The 17,625-nt window shown below is 40.5% G+C and overlaps 1 protein-coding gene across 2 annotated transcripts in view; it reads left to right on the top strand.

The window, feature by feature from the left end:
* Positions 1–17,625, top strand: part of LOC119500712 (rho GTPase-activating protein 6-like) — a 113,536-nt gene that overhangs the window by 14,459 nt on the left and 81,452 nt on the right. The window lies entirely within an intron of this gene.

Here is a 17,625-nt window from a genome sequence, read left to right as displayed (position 1 = left end):
TTGTCTCTTCTCTGTCACCAGAGGTCCCTGTCTGTCTGCATATAGTTTTTCGTTGCCTGAAGCAAGCAGCATCGTATCCTGAAAGAGAGAACAGGTTGAGTCACGTTATAAAGGGAGGTGGTTATTGATGGGTCAGCGGTCTACTTTGCTGTTTCCTGTGGCTATCAACATGGATCAGCAAAGGGTTAGTTTGATCATTTTTAAGGGTATGGGTTAGATCTAACCTTGACCTAAGTGTTCATGTATCTTTATCTCCTTATGTTTTAAAACTGGCTGCAAGCGGCGCAGCACTTTGTTGAGGCGTTGCTAACTTTCAGGAAGTGTGCTTCCCCACTTCCTGTTATTCACTCAGGCCAAATGCTCTCCACTCACCTAAATGGACTTCAAGCTTGCAGACATGAGTCGATAAAATATAAAACATAAAACATAATTTGATAATGCAGCTGAAACTGGGATTAGCAGACTCCGGTTACCCCAGCCACTGATTTCCTTAAAACAAAAAGCATGCATCTTGCAGGAGGAGGGGACCCTGCAAGATGCATGCTTAATGTTTTAAGGAAATCAGTGGCCCCTATACGTTGGGCATACACATATATATATATATATCCACTCAGAGTCCCTTACTGTGGCCCCTGGCACAATGAGCAAGGCTTTTACTATAAAAGGAGAGACAAGGCTGTTGAGTAGTTATTTTGAAAGTGGTGTGTGTACACAACCACATCCTGCCCCGAGTGGGAGATGAAATGAGCAATGAATGCACTGCTGACTGCTGTGAAAATGGGCCACTGCTCATCAGAGATGTTGTGGGACACTATTTGAGGTAACACTGCATGCTGTCAAGATTTGACCAAGTTTTAAAGTCAAATTTGAAAAAGGCTACGCACAATCATTGGTGTTTTTCTTTTCAAATTAGTAAACTTTTGGCAATCGGGTTTCAAAGCTTCAATCTCAAAAATGAGATATATATTTTCCGTTACTTTGTGATCTTTCTAAAACCGTTAAAACCTGATCAATTGTGCATTACTCCAGGAAGTTCTGTGCAACAGTGCAGGGAGGGATGGGTGACTTCCTCCTGCAATAATGACCTTGAGAAATTTTTTGCCTGGATGTGTACATCACTGACTGAAGTATCCTGCACGCCCGTCTCTCTAGTGTTATATTTGAAAGTTTGTGAGGACAGAGGATGAAACAAGTGCTTATAAAGTTGTATTGACTTTGTGCAGGTGCTTCCATGTATAGAAGTGGAAAGGAAACACGTCAAATCATGTGTTTGATTGCCAAATGTTAACTAAGGACTGAAAGCGTTACGTGAGCCAACAGAAACCTCCTTTAATTCCCAAAAAGCAGTAGTCTTATAAGTCCAGGTGCTCCTCCTGGAACATCTGCTGCCCCTCAGATTACACAATGACGGCCTGCTGCTAAGTGAGGCTGTGCAACCAGCGCAACCAGAGAGACGGACCATGGGGGATTCAGGCTCACAGAGACACTTTAGTCCCTCAACGTGACGGGTGTGACGGTCTAAACGCAGGCCTCGGCCTCTGCTGGACGCCTCCCGTTCTCCTCTCATTAATAATGCAGCAGGCTGTACCATGCTGTGAGGGTGGCTTGATGGGGGAAGCACCAGACATCTCAAGAGGCTTGATGTGTTGCTCGCCATTATTTATTTACGGGCTCGCCTGGTCAGAGACATTACAGTGGCCTATTAAATCTGTCACAGTCTCGAACAAAGCTCTCACTATATGCTGACCATTCTGCTGCAGAGCTGATGATACAGCCTCACAGGAGAAACGTTACATCAGTTGCTTTGCTGGAGTTGTACCACAGTCCTTATAGGAGGAGGGTATGTGTGCTGCATTAAAACTGCAGTCGGTAACTTTGAGCAAATATAATTAAAAGTTATTTTTATAAAACGGTCACTATATCCTGAAAGTAGTGCATGGGACAGATAATCTGTGAAAAAATCCTGTTCCTCTGCCTCCTCCCAGTGCTCCTAATGGCATTTGCAAGATTTCACCACACCCGACCGACGGAAGACAACCAATCAGAGCCAAGGAGTCTCTGGGCAGCTGTCAATCACTGAACGGGAAACTCGCAAATTCCGATCAAATGGTCAAACTAGGCAGCGCTGCTCAAGTATGAATCAATATTTGGTTACTGTAATGCCTATTTCTCGCCTCTAATGTTTTCAGGAACATATTTTAGTGTACTGTTTAGCTGTAAAATGAGAATGTTTGTGACCTGGCCGCCATGTTCAACATCACTACTACAACACTACTGTCAGGATATAGTAACTGTTTTATAAAAAATAAACTGCAGCTTTAGTGCTGACTTCAATAATCCAAGTCATGAATTAACTAGAGCCGTCAATCGATTCAAATATTTAATCGTGATTAATCGCATGATTGTCCATAGTTAATCGCAATTAATCGCACATATCTTTTCTGTTCACAATGTACCTTCAAGGGAGATTTATCAAGTATTTAATACTCTTATCAACATGGGAGTGGGCAAATATGTTTGCTTTATGCAAATGTATGTATATATGTATTATTAGAAATCAATTAACAACACAAAACGATGACAAATATTGTCCAGAAACCCTCACAGGTACTGCATTTAGCATAAAACATATGCTCAAATTATAACATGGCAAACTCAACAGCTGTCAGTGTGTCAGTGCGCTGACTTGACTATGACTTGCCCAAAACTGCATGTGATTATCATAAAGTGGGCATGTATGTAAAGGGGAGACTCGTGGGTACCCATAGAACCCATTTTCGTTCAAATACCTTGAGGTCAGAGGTCAAGGGACCCCTTTGAAAATAGCCATGCCAGTTTTTCCTCGCCAAAATTTAGCGTAACTTTGGAGCGTTATTTAACCTCCTTTGTGAAAATGCATTTAGGTTTTCTAGTTTCATATGATGCCAGTATCTTCACTCTAGCTTTAAAACTGAGCCTGCCTCAAACTAAAAACCGCAAATTATGTTAATGCATTAAAGAACAGCCCTAGAATTAACACCATGTCTTTTTGTGATTCGTTCTCCGCGGAGGATACTGACTGGACCTCAACACCATCAAACAACATCACATACTGTATACAGATATCTACAGATGTTGAAGTAGGTTTTGTGACTTCTTCAAATCTGTGGCTAGTTTATGTGGGACTTCCCCTGTGCACTTCCTGTCAGATGACTATATCTAAATCCACGTCCCTTTCACACAGCCTCTTTTATTAACTTCCTTTTTGAGAGGAGGTAGAACTTTAAAATGTTCAAAAAGGTTTTTCTAAGGTCCTAATCTTCTCTTTCTGTTTTTGTCACTAGTGCTTCGTCCTGCTTTACCTGTTATGTTGGCTGCATTCTACTTTTGTAGTTAAAGCCATGATTTCAGTTATTTCTGCGAACCTTGTCAGCCTGCGTATGTTTTCGCAGTGTAATACAAAACATACTTTTCCATGCTGCTATTATCAAAGCTACAATTGTTACTGTGATAATGAAGCCTCTTGTCACAGTGGTACAGATTTATATCGCAGCTACTCGTTACATTATTCCTTGATGTCTGCAGCGGCTCAATTTGCCATTTAACCTTTTAAAGTGGCAAGACCACAAAGGTCAGAGTTTAAAGCTGCCCTTTATTCTTCCTAACCGAGGAGGTTGATGCTGGGTAGAATTACACAACCATGCACCCGAAGCAGAGAACCCACCTCGCCTTAGAGCAGCGATCATGTAAATTGCATACCTAACAGGATAAGACATGCTGCAGTATCACTTTTAACTCTGACCATGTGTGTGCACAAGAGTTTTAATGTGCCTGCACTGTTGTAGGGATTATAGGCTCCTGACATTACATTTAAAAATGGCTGTGCTGTTATTACAGACTTGTCAGCACGATGAGAACAACCAGTTTTCATTTCCTGTTTCTAGCTAGAATGAGCTTTACAGGGACACAGAAAACACAGGGATAAAAACAAGGCTCTACAGGCACGACATTTTAAACTGCAGTAATTAACTGTTTGGGGTTGTACACAATATATTATTAAACTGTAATTTATGACTGGACTGTATATATGTTTTTGGTGTTTATATGCATACATAGTGTGTGTAGGTAGTGTACTATTTATTCCTTAACAACTATGTAACTTAACATGAACATTCTGCCCGGTTCAGGACCTGTGCAGACAGGAATGAAGCTGGTATGTTACACCTACAAGTTCCTCTGTAGTGGCGCTCAGCATGATGTGGAAACAGCCACACCACAAAAGGAAGAGAGAAAATGTAAAATAGCAGAAGTCGGAAATTACAGTTTTAAAACTGTGAACCAAGCTTTGTTTGACGGCTTCCACAGACCCACTTTGAGTTGTACACACACACACACACCCACACACACACACACACACACACACACGCTGCAAGTGCTTATCCACATTAATTATGGGTGAGATCACACCATTCGCAGACCCACCCTGAATGCCATAGCTTAATAGTTGCCTTGTTTCCCAACAAGTTTTTTTTTAGACTACTGCAAACATGCGTGCAGAACATATTAGATGTAATGGGAGTTTGTTTGCTTTTATGACACGTGATTAATCGTATGATTTTCCATGATTAATTGTGATTAATCGCAAATTAATTGCACAGTTTTTTATCCATTCAAAACGTACTTTGAAGGGAGATTTGTCAAGTATTTAATACTCTTATCAACATGGCAGTGGGCAAATATGCTTGCTTTATGCAAATGTAGGCCTGTGTATATTTATTATTGGAAATCAATTAACAACACAAAACAAGACAAATATTGTCCAGAAACCGTCACAGGTACTGCATTTAGCATAAAACAAACAAAAAATCATAATATGCAAACTGAAGCCCAACAGGCAACAACAGCTGTCAGTGTGCTGACTTGACAAAACTGCATGTGATTATCATAAAATGTCTGTAAAGGGGAGACTTGTGGGTACCCATAGAACCCATTTTCATTCACATATCTTAAGGTCAAAGGTCAAAGGCAGTGGGCAGTGGTGGACTAAAGGTTAGCGAAGCGAGCTTGAGACCGGAAGGTCACCGGTTCAATCCGGCAGGATAAATCTGGGTGGGGAAAGTGAAAAGCAGCGCTTGCCCCTCCCTCATTACCACCACTGAGGTGTCCTTGAGCAAGGCACTTAACCCCAACCGCTCCAGTGGAGATGTTCAGTGGCCAGCAGATCAGACTGTGGTTGTACTTCAGATGTGAAAGTGTAACTGTGTGAATGTGATCAGGATGTTCCTGAAAAAAGAGCATTGCTCTCAGTGAACCTCCCCCTGAATAAATAAAGGTAAAAAAAAAGTCCCCTTTGAAAATAGCCATAACATTTTTCCTTGCCAAACCTTTGCGCAAGTTTGGAATATTATTGAACCTCCTTTGTGACAAGCTAATATGACATGGTTGGTACCAATGAATTCATTCGATTTTTTAGTTTGCCAGTATTTTCACTCTAGCTTTAAAACTGAGCCCTCTACCACCTCCAAAAGATCAATTGTGTTAATGTGTTAAAGAAATTAGTGGCGTTAAAACGAATTTGGGTTAAGGCGTTATTAGTTCGTTAAATTTGACAGCCCTAGTAAATATAGCTGTGAGCAAAGGATCAACTTCTAAATCCCTGCATTTGGCAAATATACTGCCCATCCAGTTGAGGCATGCTAGCCAGAGGTATTGGAGGACTGATACCTGAGCACATTCTTCAGACATTCTTCACAGTTCTCAACAAGCTGTCTTCTCCTACTCCTAGTCTGGACCGTGGTGCATAGCAGTAAAAGATTAAAAAAGAAATAAACATTGAAATAATTTATGAGGGCATTGTACAGGTTTGGACAATGCTGACATGCTGCTGTAGAAAGGAGCATCACCTGTTCTAAAAATATGTCCTGCACCAAAGTTTCACACCTCACACGAGTATAATGTGTGCAGCTTTTATTACGATTTACTCAGACACATGAACCATGCTGTTCTTTACGTTGTGCAATTTGCTCAAAATGTTCCTCAGGAGCAGTGTAAAATCTTGGCACGCACAATAACATCCTGATGACATCACTGCAAGCAACTTTAAGTCTACATGCACCTCCTTATTTACCTGTGCCTTATATGTTAACAGAATATAGACCTGTTTTCATTCTAAATGGGCCTCTTTGTGTTTCCTGTTGCAATGTTTGTTAATGCAGTAGCTGACAGGCAGTAAAATTGGACCAAAGCTATTGGCCTAGCAACAGAATGGCAATGAAAAGGTCTATAAGGGTGTTCACAGCCACGTTGAGCACTTGTGAAACTTACATACAGTACAAGCATATTTTTTTGATGTTATGATCAGTTCATTTATGTATAAAATGATCAACACGCTACAAAAGGAAGAGAGAAAAGGTCAAATAGCAGAAGTTGGAGGTTACAGTTTTAAAACTTTGAACCAAGCTTTGTCTTTACAACTTCCTCAGACCCACTTTGAGCTGTATACACACACACACACACACACACACACACATACACACGCACACACACACGCACGCACACATACACACACACACACACACACATACACACACTCCAAGTGTATGTGTGTGTTATCCACATTAATTACAGGGGAGATCAAACCACTCTCAGACCCAATCTGAATGCCATAGCTTAATAGTCGCCGTTTTAGACTACTGCAAACATGCATACAGAACTCATTAGATGTAGTGGGAGTTTCTTGACTTTTATGACACTGTGTCACAAATGTAAATATAGCTGCAAGCCAATAAATCATAATATCGAAACGCCATACTTGTAAATTCGCAATACATATCAAATCGGCACCCAAGTTTCGTGATAGTATCGAATCAGGAGATGGGTGAATCGTTCCAGCCCTACAAAGGATCACCTTGCAAATCCCTGCATTTGGCAGATATAGTGCACATCGAGTTGAGGCATGCTGACCAGGGGTACTGGAGAACTGATACCTGAGCACATTCCTCAGACAGTCCTCAACAAGCTGTCTCCTCTTACCTCTACTCTGGACCGTGGTGCTTAGCAGTAAAAAATGAAAAGGACAATGAAATAATCCATTCGGGCACTGTCTATGTTTGGATAATGCAACACTCAAAAACTGAACACATGCTTGACCAACAGTTGCATTCTTAAAACACAATTTATGAGCATCACAAGTTCTCAATAGACTGCTGTACTAAACTTTCACATCTCACTAGTATAATGTGATCAGCTTTTGATACGATTTACTCAGACACATGAACACGGTGTTCTGTATATTGTGTAATTTGCACAAAATGTTCCTCAGAAGCAGTGTAAAATCTTGGCACGTACAATAACTACCTGATGACATAACTGCAAGCAACTTTAAGTCTCTGCATGCACCTCCTTATTTATATGCTTTATAGCTTAACAGAATATAAAACTTTTTTTTATTCTAAATGGGCCCCTTTGTGTTTCCTACAGGAATGTATCCTAAAACACAGAAATGAGTTAGCATTTTAGCACTTCCGGTTCCCTCATCTGGAAGTCAATGGGTTTTTTGAATGGGTTTTTAGTTAGATGCCTGAAATGAGGTCTGTGGTTAACACAAGCTGTAGAGATTTTAAAGTTTTGGGCTACAGCATAAGATACGTCAGTAAATATCCCACTTGTGAATTTTGAAGCCTTTGTGTCTTTAAAAAAGACGGTTACTAACAGGTAGCTAAATGAGACTACTAAACATCATCACGCCGACCCGTCCGCCTTCTACAGCCTCATTGTGTATACTTGCGCTGATGCGGCCTTGTTGTAGTTTGTTTATAGCCTAAAGTTAGCTTTTTACTTCTGGCGATTGCATTCACTCTTCAAAAATCCTAAAAGTGGTGTTCATATGTGAAGATTATCTTGCTGAACAAAACGTGGAAGTATCCTAAACATTTGTTTACCACAGAGCTTATTTTCTGCAATAATCCAAAACCCCATGGAAAAATCCCATTGGCTTTTTGTTGAGGGAACCAGGGCGATGCTAACTTCCTGGTTGGCCTACAGAAATACATCATCCCTGGAGCACTCTGTTAACACAGTAGCTGACAGGAAGTAAAATTGTACCAAAGCTATTGCCTTAGCAGCAGAATGGCAATGAAAAGGTTCACAGCCACGTTGAGCACATGTGAAACTTACATACAAGCATATTTTTTGATTTTATGATACTTCATAAATGATCAGTTAATTTGTGTGTAAAATAATGAACAAGTTCCTCCTCTCTTCCTGACTTGCTTACAAACAAGAATTTCAAATTCAGCAATGATCTGCACAATTTAAAATTGTACTTAAACACCATGTCAGTCCATATACTGTATGCTGTAAGTCACCAGCACAGTTAATTCAACAGTGGAGTTTTGCTTCTACATCATGGCACTGCAGCTCTTTAACCACATCCTGTTTTACACGTTTGAAACTGGCTTCAGACGAACTAACAAACAAGCTCTTGTAACATATAGCGACACAGTAAATAGCACAAGGTGAGATGTGAAGTAGATTTAACAGTCAGAGCATGATAACACATTCTTATCAACACTGGTTTACTGAGGAGTGATAATAATCTTTTTTTCACCATCTTAAGTGCTATTACAGGACCAGCATACTAACATAAGCTTTAACAAATTAAAAATGGCACATTATAAGTTGTTATATATTGTCTCAGACACTGTGATAAACAGCCAGGAAAGCCATATTGTAAGTTCGAGAAACACCAGTATGACTGCATTCGTGGGAGGAGGGGAAGTTGACACATTTTGTAGCTCTGAGAATTTGTCAAGAACTTTATCCTGCTCTGGTATGATGCATACAAGCCAAAAGGACTTAGCCTAACTGGAGGGCAACATCATTAGTGGAGCTTTGATTGTTTGTGTCCAATAACCAATAATCAATGCACTGTTCTCTTATTCATTGGGAATATTGCCAGCTGTCTTAGATGTGATTACTAAGACAATATCTGACAAAACTGTATTGTCGTTTGTGTCATTTTCCTTCTTTTCTTACTGTCGTTCTTAGTCTGCACTCTGGACAGATTGGGGCACTTGGTCTTTTCTCAAAAGGAGAAAAGTGCATACGACCCTCAGCATTTTTCAGACACGATTTTTGACTGTGACAAAGTATAAACCTAATAAACTAATGTGGTAAACAAAGGGTTGGTCAAAAAAGACACCACAGAAGAGACAGCTGCACGAGATCAGTAAAATAAGCAGTAAAATATAAAAAGCCCTGGTTCCATCTCTTAATTCATCTGCCTATAATGCCTTAATAACTGAGTGTCCCTGTAGAGGTCGTGTTCATTCATATATGCGGGGCTGTGCAGCCCACATTGCCAATGAAAGGACCACTTACTCAGCATCTAAGCCAGAAGGACAAACCCTTAGTTTGCTTATGTCAAAATGTCTGCATAGGCCTACATACCACAATGTTTGTATTTTCCAGTTGTACTTTTCAGACACCTAAAATTTCACTTCATCAATCACCGTCAAGTAAATCGTTCTTAAGACAGCTTTGCACTTTTTTGTGCCCATCGACCTAAAACACTCTCTTCCAGTGCTCACATCACATGATTACTGCCACAAAATCTCTGTGAAAGCTGGTGTCTCACTTCACACTTTTATTCCTCTCACTTCCTGTCTCTGTGTCACACATGATCACTGTTATCGTGCTATAGCTTAAACCCTCGTCTCGTTGTTGTCGGTTGTAGTACTGAAGTTATAGCATGTAACGCTGTGAGTACATGAGGACATTGGTACTGAAAGGGGGCATTTAGGTCTGCTTGGCTCACAGCTGGTGAGCTACTGAGCTCACCACGGTGACTCTTGCAGCTGAAAGGTTGCATGCACATGTCACATTGAATCACACTGCACTGCATCTCCGTCAGTGCACTCGAGACACATCTGCCGAGCCAGTCAGATTGTACAAATGTAGTCCAGCAAGCCAAAGAAGTCTTTCTTCTTGGATTTTCGGTTGCCTTTGTGTAGCCTAACTAACCCTGCAACATTTCTCACTTAATTGTATGGTTGTTAAAGGTGCTCTTTACAATATCCGGAGCGCTATGTAAAAATATGTAAGGGATGATGTACAGCGAGCTGGTCATTGTTGTGAAATAAACCTTGACAGGGCGACATGAAGCGGAGGGGTCTTGCATCACCCTGAAGGGGTTTATTTTACAACAATGACCTGTTAGCTGTACATTATCCCGCTTATTACACGGCACAAAAACGGTCTGCCAGAGTCCGAGATCAGAACTGCGCTCATAGCAACGGTCTGTTATACATAGCAACGGTCTATAAAGGGCTATAAAGAAATAACAGAGCCGTGTAATATAGAGGAGTAATGTCTACCTGAGCAGAGAAGGAAGTCGCTCTCCCTCTGTGTGTGTTGGAATCCGAGCTTCTCTGTGCTTTGTTGACATACCCGAGCCGACCTCACGTGCATTTCAGTGCATGTTTGTGCATGTGAGCATGCTCCACTGGCTAGCTCACAGCCGCTACTCTTCAATGCTCTCATATGACGGTTACAGCTGATAACATCGTCCAGATCGTCCGTGCCGTTGCGAAAGCGTAGCACCCACCCTCCGGTTCTCCGTCAGATTAACACTGTTAACTCCGTCAACACTGTTGCCGTTGTTTTCACTGTTAGCACCATTAGCTGCGAGCAGCCGGCTCAGCTGTCGCCATGTTGAGAGCTGTACAGCAACAGCCGATGATTCAAATTTGGTAGTCAAAGGTCCCTATGACCTCACAAAACACATTTTTGGCCATAACTCTCTTGTGATAATTATGACAATTTCACAGAAATGTCTAATAGGATAAAATGATGAAGTGATGACATTTTTAACAGACACAGGTGTAAACTGCAACTTGACTGGTTCGGCGGAGGTATACAACCGCGAGGCAGTAATCCTATTTCTCTTGAAATGTTCTGAAATAAGAAATGAGTATGTGTAGATCATTCAACCATAGTGTTTTTGCATTTATTTCAGGAGTTACATACCTGAGAGTGTAGTGAAAGCTTTGAAAAAAACATTCACACTGCAATTAAATGAGATAAAAACAGTTAAATTAATAAATAAAGTTGATGTTAATGGCTACTAATGGTTGTGTTCGAGGAATTTGGATTCATGACCACAGTATTTCTAAAATCCAGGGCTTGCCTGCCTGTAGGTTAGTTTCAAAATCAAAGTGTTCCTCTTTTTCAGTGCGGTTTGTTTGTGTTTTGCATATGTTGTCATGGTTTTTCAAGACTGTTGGTTGGCACGATCAGTAATTTTGCAGTTTTTATGACCAGTACTCATCTGGTAGAAGCTCTACGTCCTGTTTATTTTTGCTGGTTCTGTTCTCCATGTAAGTTTAAGAAAATGATCCTCCCTCTGATGCTTTTTAGCTGTTCTGAGAATTTGTGACAAGGTTTTATAATTCACACTTTTGGTGCATCCAATCTTTCTTCAATATGCTTTATCTAATTCTGCTTTAATCAGGGAATATTTATGTTTCACATAAGCCCTTGGCTGCCACTCTTGCTTTGTAATTCTGTAGGACTGACACCATAAATGCAAGGTGCATTCTCTACTTAGTTGGGGTTTGGTGTTCATTACTCTGACTAAAGGTTAACAGCCCACGGAGAATACGAAACAGGTCAGGCAACTCGTTGAATTTACTCTGCCTTTGTATTTGCTCTGGTAAAGCGGTTTCAAATAGCTGTAAGATATTTTCTCCAGAGATTCCTATTAAAATCTGCACACAGATAAATATTTATGCGTCCCTGCAAAGTGATCAGTTTGTTAGCCAGATAGATGGATAATCTCCCCTCCACCACAAATCACAAGTATAGCACAAGGCACGTTTCTGGGAAGTTTCTTTGTCACACATAGCAACCATTATGGTGTGGCCCTGGATTGGCCGGCTCACACCCTCAGCTTTTGTGTCTACCTATCACACAATAGCAGCGCTGCTTTTTCCCACCGTGGGTATGATAATGAAGACAAAGATGAATTGTCCTTTTCTTGCTTCACTCTGAATGAAGAACATAAAGACGCTGAACCTCCCTACAGATGAATGAACATTTTTGTTCCAGTTTCAGCTTTTTATTACACCTATACGGTTAATGGTGAAAATGGAGTAAATCTGTCTCATATAAATCAATCTGCATCTATACTATGAGCTATGTTCATAATAACTTCAGATATATTTTGACAGTTTAATATTTTTTTTAGTTTACTGTTGATAACATTTCATAATTATCCTTTTCTGAATATTTGTGATTATTCTGTTATTCTATGCCAGTGACAAAACAGATAATTAGACACAACTATTTGGTACCATTAGATTTATGTTAAAGGGTAACTTTGGTATTTTTTCAACCTGAACCCTATTTTCCCATGTTTTTGTGTCTAAGTGACTAATGGCGACAACAGTTTCTGAAATTGGTCCAGTATTGAGGGATAACGCTGTAACCGGCAGCCGCAAAACGAGCTGCGAGGGCAAGTGAGCAGCGTCAATGCAACGATACGTCCACTAAAAGTGCTTGTTTTTGCCACTAACAGGCTAATAACTGATAATAATTCATGTTGAATATGAATAATGAAAACTGTTGTGGAATTATTCCTTATTTCATGGGCTATTTGGGGATTTATCATGAACGAAGCATTCGATTACTGATTTGGAGGTCGATTACCATGGCAATGGTTGAAGCTTGGAAGCCTTCGGGTCAGCGCTTATTTCGCTTGATCCGGTCTGTTTATTATTGTGTCCGTATACTCTGGCTCAAATACGGGTGTCCATCGAATTCAAAGACCTCATCCACATTGACGAAATACTCTAAATATTCAGCCATGACATTGAAAATCTTTTATATAAAACTAAGCTACACTTTCTGTACTCCAACACAACAAACTCCGCCCGGCTGGCACTCAAGTTTCCACCATGGATGTATTCCACTATTCCACAGTTGTCTTCCGGCAAACACGTCACCTAGCCAGATTTCAGAACGAGACTTCTTCTTGAACGAGACTCTTTCCATAATGTCAGACACTTATAATAACAATCAGAGCCTGTCATGGCAAAAACAAGCACTTTTAGTGGACATAAATGACGGCGCCAGCTTGCCACAATAGCACAATATTGCTCTCCCTCAATACTGGACCTTTGAATTTCAGAAATTGTTGTCCCTATTAGTCAGTAACACACAATCATAGGGAAATAGGGTCCAGGTTGAAAAATACCAAAGTTACCCTTTAAAATAAACATTTTTTTATTAATTTTGTCATGTCCTCTGCCCCTATGTACTGACATGAGACAAAACCCTGCAATGTCAGCTTTTTCTTAAAGAATCTCTTAAATAATTCATTTTAACTTAGACAAGAATACACTTCTGGCTGGCTGTAATGAGCATGCATGAGCTGCGATTTGTTTACAATAATGCATTAGGTGTTCCTTCCTTCCCGCAGCTGTCAGACTCCACAGCCGGCCACTGCTCCCAGTAGACTACTTACACACCAAAAAACTGACAATAACCTGATATTTTCAGGTGGAATTTCATTCATTCCATGTGCAATATCATTTTCCACTTGAGCAATTTTGTTAATAGTCTGTTTATTGTCAATACTGCATATACTGCTCCTATTTTTATACTTCCTTATATTTAAATGGTTCATATTTTGTTACACTTTGTTCAGCTCTTTTTTACTTTGTTAGCTGATGCATCTTGTTTTTTTTGCTCCTTTGCTGCTGTACACTGCAAATTTCCCCACTGCGGGACTAATAAAGGAATATCTTATCTTATCTTATCTTAGAGAATAACATATTGGCTCAGGTAAATATTGCTCAACAACAGGTGTGCTGTGCAGCATACTTAAACCCCTAAAAAATTGCAAAACTGTGCCTAAACTTGAAAGACACTCTTGAGCAGGTAGACAGATTTTGAAAATTTTCCCAGATGGTGTCAAGCATTCTTTTGGCCCGCACAGTGTGTACCAACATCAGTGTAAAGAGATAGAGGAACAGAATGTTATTGCCAAAAGACATCTAAGTACTGTGGAGGAACCTTAATGATCACGTGCCAAAGAAAAACTATGCATACCGTAAAACCACCGCACTGTGTCAAGAGAGAAGCAGAATTTCTGAAATCACTACTACTTGCACCGATTTAGTGATCCTAGTCAACAATTGTGTGTTAATTGAATTGACATAGAGCTCTGTACCACACTGCAGTCTCTCTGGTCATGTGAAAATGTCTGGAAAGCTAAAATCTCCTGTCTGCTACCATGGAAACAGAGCGCAAGAAAGATGGGCTGGGCATTCAGGTTTTAGGCTGAACATGAGGAAGCTGCTGCTATAACAGCTGTGAGATCCTGTCACGTCCTCCTGCATGTCAAAACAATAACAAGAAGGAACAAGCATTGTTTTTGCCCACCTAGCGTTTCCTATTTAAAAAAAAAAAAAGACAATGTTGGAGAATTTGCAGCTATTATCAAGGGGTGTTTTGTGTATTGTATTGGTTTTAAGAATTAGATACTGATTGGTAGTCAATTTATTCGCATTAGTAAAGTAGAATCTTTCGCTAACTTTTCAGTAACAAAACTTTAAATGTGAGAAAAAGGTCTTGATTACTCATTGCTTATACAGTGTATATGATTATTTGATTAATTATTGATACAGACTCAGCAGCATCACACACAAATAAACGATACAAAACACAATTCCACATGCTTATTTGTTTTGTTTTGTTAATTTACCACATATCTCACTTTTGTTTATGCTGTGCCATCCCCATGACACACCATAGATCAACTGAGTTATTTCCAAGCCACTTAGGCAAAGTAACACTACAGTGTGGTTTGTTTATGTACACTACAAGCCTTATACTAGATGCCCAGTGTGGTTTCATTCTCAAAGTACATTACGTATGTAGCCATAGGCAGTCTCAGAGGCATCTGTGTTGTTCGTAGCGTGCGGCAGTCAGTCAGTCCGCGCCACAGCCGGTCCAGAGGGTGCCCGTCACAACACTGGCAGATGGCCTCTTGGTGACTCAAGCCAAGTTTGCCACAATCAGCCCTTCAGTGTCATTTCACTGTCATTCACATCCCTTTTCATGGACAGCTATCAGGTCTTGACTGGGCAGACCCACACGAGCAGCATCAGTAAAAACAGCTCAGTATGATACAGCAAATATTTTGATCTTTTCAGCTTCCACTCGAAGTGTCCATGAGCGTGATGCTGAACCTTTGAGCTACATTCACATAGTAAGGTTGTCAGGAGAAACCTGTCTGAGGCTATATCATTTATCAGTTTAACAAAGCACGGAGCGAGTGTAACAGGAGAAAGGAGTGTCTTGTAATGTGTAATATTGGCTACCAGAGCACACATTGTTATAGGGCACTGAGGAGCTGTTGTGTGGCAAGACTGCACATGAGGATGGTAGAGGACTTAGGAGGGGCGGGGGGGCCTGGCATCACAGATGTGTGTAAGAGTATAAATGTGGCCTTTTGGTGCTTATTAAAAGGTTAAATAGAAAAATAAACGAGCATGTCCTTTTTTTTCCCATACTAAAAATGACCTTAGATTAAATGCAGCCTCATGGGAAAGAGGATGAATGTGAACTTGTGGCAATCCCTCAGCAGAGCCTATTGTTGTTGTTATAGCACAGCTGTTATGGTCTATAGACATTACAGTTACATAATCTCCCACCCCGCCTCTCTCTCTTTCTCTCTCTCTCTCCCCACATGAGATACAGCTGTTGTCTCTGTGCAGCAGAATGAGGTAGAACAGGTTCTCTTTTTCGTCTTCTGTAAATAGATTGTTCATTTTGTTTTTGTCTTTAGTGACAGCCTCTAAACAGCGCAGCCTCGTCGACGCTGTGGTTTACACATTCAGTGAGGTCACTGAAGGCCAAGGCTTTCATTAACTCAAAGCACAAAGTTACTCATTCTACTGCAGTATGTAATGATCACCGTCCTGAGTGGACAAATTTGTTGTCATGTAGTCTAAAAATAGGACCTTATTTTACATTTCGCAAACTGTTTTCTGTATTTTATGACGCTGAACTCATTCACTCAGTAAATCTATTAGTTCACCCAGCAGCTAAAGCCATTTGCTTCTGCCTTTTATACATCAGACCGGCACCTACGGGTACTAAGTCAAGGCCGCGCCCCCTTTTGAGGGATAGAAAACTCAAGATCCCATAGACTTTAATGCAAAATTATGTATGTTTGGATTGTAATTTTGACAAGTTTGTATACATTCGTCGCTTGTTATACAAGCATTTGTTTTATACATATGTCTAATAATTATTTTGCGACCTTGCCTGAACCTGAGCGTTTGCGATACCTTGATAAATTAAGGTTGATCGCCACCATGTCCCTTCAGTCTTTCCCCGTCCAACACAGTGGCCGGATATCTACAGTATATAGATTTGATTGAATCATGTTAGGCTAAGTGTTGTCTGTAAATAACCAACATGTTAATAGCCAACTGTTTGATCTATGGGCTGAGATTTAGTTGGCGACGACAGTCTGATGCTGCTATAATGTTAATATATTGTGCATTACTGCAGCAGCCTCCCACTCAAGCTAACGTTAGCTAGCCATGCTAGTCACTATCACCAGCATCACTTAGTGATTTACCATACCGTGAATATTCACGTATTGTATGTGCCTTTCTCTCATGTGACAGCAAGTTTCTTTTCCTGATACGGGAGCACAGCCTCGGCGATGACGCGATGCTGGTCTGGTCTATAGCTTGAAGCCATAAAGCCCTATTACATCTTTTTTAGGACGTTGGAGCATCCAACTACACAGCAACTCTTCAACATAGCGTTACTACTATTATCGTAGTTAGGAGACATGTTTCAACTGTTTCTGTTACCGTCTATGAGGGACACGGGATTGTTTTCCCCCCAAAAGAGGGCGTGGTCATGCGAGCCCACTCTGGAAGAGGTATTGCTGCTCTGATGTACGTATACTTTTATATGAGCACACATGTCCTCAGGACAGCTTGCAACAATCAGCTTCCAACTAGTTCAGCAGCAAGGCTGTTCAGTCTGTACTTTATGATTGCAGTACAGGAATGTTTGTGGGGATGTAGTTCTGCTCAGGCTTGACATAGCTGCAAGGCAGAAACTTTTGAGTGGACTGTGAAGGTTTAGACAGGACTGCAAGGCTGGTCCAATTTAAACTGAGGCTACATTCCAAATGGCAGACTTTTACTTTTAGTTCATACAGCAGCGATCCTTAAAAAGTACATACTGTTAAGAGTATACACACAAATGGGACATACTACTTCATTGTAGCATTGCGCCTTGAACTTTAACCCTAATGCTCATATCCGCTGCACAGAGGATTGTGGGTCAGAATAGCCAGAAAAGCATGCTTGCATACTGCAAAATATGACCAGATGTAGGACATCTTGGTATTTTTTGCATACTTAATAGTATGGTTATTTTAACACAGTAAGTTTGGGGTGCAAAATCTTTTTAGTTTGTTTTTAGCATGATGCAAAGGTTAAGCTTGCCTCTGGAGTCAAATTAAAGCATCAAGTTTCAGGAAGTCGCTCATTTTAGGTTTTGTTCAACTAGTCATTCCAGGAAGTGAGCCAATACTTTAGCAGCTTTAGTCAT

Source organism: Sebastes umbrosus, chromosome 13 (assembly GCF_015220745.1).
Source record: "Sebastes umbrosus isolate fSebUmb1 chromosome 13, fSebUmb1.pri, whole genome shotgun sequence".
NCBI lineage: Eukaryota > Metazoa > Chordata > Actinopteri > Perciformes > Sebastidae > Sebastes > Sebastes umbrosus.
The sequence above is the reverse complement of the archived record's forward strand: the minus strand, read 5'-3'. Positions and strand labels throughout refer to the sequence as shown.